This window comes from Lactuca sativa, chromosome 8, assembly GCF_002870075.4.
Source record: "Lactuca sativa cultivar Salinas chromosome 8, Lsat_Salinas_v11, whole genome shotgun sequence".
In the NCBI taxonomy this organism is placed as follows: Eukaryota; Viridiplantae; Streptophyta; class Magnoliopsida; order Asterales; family Asteraceae; genus Lactuca; species Lactuca sativa.
The window spans coordinates 176011886-176014085 of NC_056630.2; the positions used below are offsets into that span (position 1 = coordinate 176011886).

Sequence of the window (2200 nt, forward strand, 5' to 3'; positions counted from 1 at the left end):
ATCTCATTGCTGATGATTAGGTGGCAAGGAAGGACAAATTTGAGGTGGTATTCAAGTGATTTGGACTTTGGTGTCGTAATGTGGGTATTAGTTGGAGAGTATATGTTGTCGTGTTTGCTATTTACACGTAAAATTTTGTTTCTTCGTTATTTAATTGGGCAAGTTTTATACTAATTGAGATTATTGGGCAACTTTTCCTTACAAATAACCTGTGAGTTACCTCAGGGAAAACTTTGAAAGAAAGTCAACAGTAAAAACCCATCCCTTATAAAACTTGTAAGCATCCTCAATTTCATTTAGAAAAGTATGCAAACAAATTATAGTATTCTCTCACTCCTGATGGACTAAATTGAAAAAAAAAAGTTGAGAAACATGAAAAGGTATTGTGATTATTCACTTTCACTTTCAGTATCTATCCCTACCTTTTGAATATCAATTAAGCTTCATTCACTTCTTAAATTGAAATAATTTTTTTGTTAATAAAACTTTAGAATCGGATCAAAAAGTACAATATTATGAAAGAGCTTGATGTTAAAATACTAGAAAGAATAACTGTTAACTATAATTCTGATAGCTGCAACGTTGACTTTAAAATTTGATGGATAATCAACTAATAGATGATGAAAGGAGTGACAAAACTACTCAAGGACTTCTAATTACACTGTCATATCACAAACTTCGCACACAAGGGAACAAGTGATAATCCCCTCAAATTTTAGGCCAATCACATACATGATTTATTAAATTCTTTTAATTTTAACTATAAGACAGAAAAAGGAAAATGCAATTTTACTATGTGAATCACAATATATAAGGCTTATTTTATTTTATTCATTTAATATGAAAATTACATATCTTTTATTTTTATTGATTATTATTATTTTTAGTGGGCATGTGATGATGAAAAAGGATGAAATTGAGGATGAAACCATTGGTCTATAAAAGTAGATTATCATGAAAGAAAGAAGACAAAGAATCAATATCCAAACAAATGTTGACCTAAATGCCCCTGCTATAAAAATAGAATCTCATGAACCACAATAATATTTAAATCTTTTTTTGCTATTTTTGCTTGCCACCCACATATAATTGTTTCCGTGGATATATTGATTTCATGGTGGATAACAAGGAACAAGTGGTGATGATTGGTGTCCATTTTATAATCAGAGAACAACAATAGAGAAAGGTATGGAATGTCCAACTAAAATTGGGAATGACAGTTTCAAGGATCTCATCTCTTTGCTGCAGCATCTTTAGGATTTGGTAATTCAACAAACAATGCTTCATTATCATATATAAAAACACAATTACACATTGCAACGCCTCTTTGAAAAATAGTTGCAAATCTTATTGCATATTGTTACATTAATCATTTGTTCAGATTACTTGGTTCAACAATTTTTAGGCATAAAACAAAGAGTAAATGTTGTAATATTAGGAGAAAGAGAGAAATAACCAGCGTTTACTTTGTTTCTATTTTTTTTTAACTATGATGTGTCATGAATTTTCAACAATTCTCGATAAGCAGTTGAAATTTATGTGTTTTACATTAAAAACATAAATAAATTCGACCTATATGTGCTATTTTCAAAATGTTGTTTTATTGTTTTTTTTTCGAAAAAAATCATATCGATTCTTGAAATTACAATTGAATATCTTAGTTTTTTTTTTGTAGTTTTAGACTTAAAATTTTGTGCAGAGCCTTAGGAACCTGCTTAGCCACAATCCACAGGCAGGGTACTGATATGTGGGGTGGGGCCACCACATTCAACCGCCTGATATGCAGTGCTCATCCATAGGTTGGTTATGGTTTAGATTTTCTCTAGAGTTAAATGAAAGAAATAGCAATGTACTTACATATACTTTCATTTAATCCTATTTTAACATTATACTTTTAGAGGATATTTGAGATTTCATTTTCCTTTTGTTTTTTTTCCTATGAATTGATAGTGACGTTTGTGACAAGAATTTCTATGTTTTACCGCTGTTTGTTGACAAAAATCGATTTTGGGTTTGTATTGCAGTTGTTTCTGGAACTTAGACGTATTCCTAAATGAATTGTGGAGATTTGGTCTTGCTAAAATTGTTGTTGTTTTTTTTATCATCCTCCAGGTATTAAGGTTGGAACTCATTTGGTGATTTTTTTTATCATCAGTTACGAAAAACTACAAATTAAAGAAAAAACACAAACAACCTCGCA

General features: G+C 30.1%; 1 long non-coding RNA gene across 1 annotated transcript; it reads left to right on the top strand.

Moving 5' to 3' along the window:
- The first annotated feature begins 945 nt into the window (after positions 1-945).
- LOC111910777 (uncharacterized) lies at positions 946-1916 on the top strand. Its single transcript, XR_002856627.3, has 2 exons — positions 946-1263; positions 1700-1916. It is a non-coding gene; the product is annotated as an uncharacterized LOC111910777 (long non-coding RNA).
- The last annotated feature ends 284 nt before the right edge of the window (positions 1917-2200 follow it).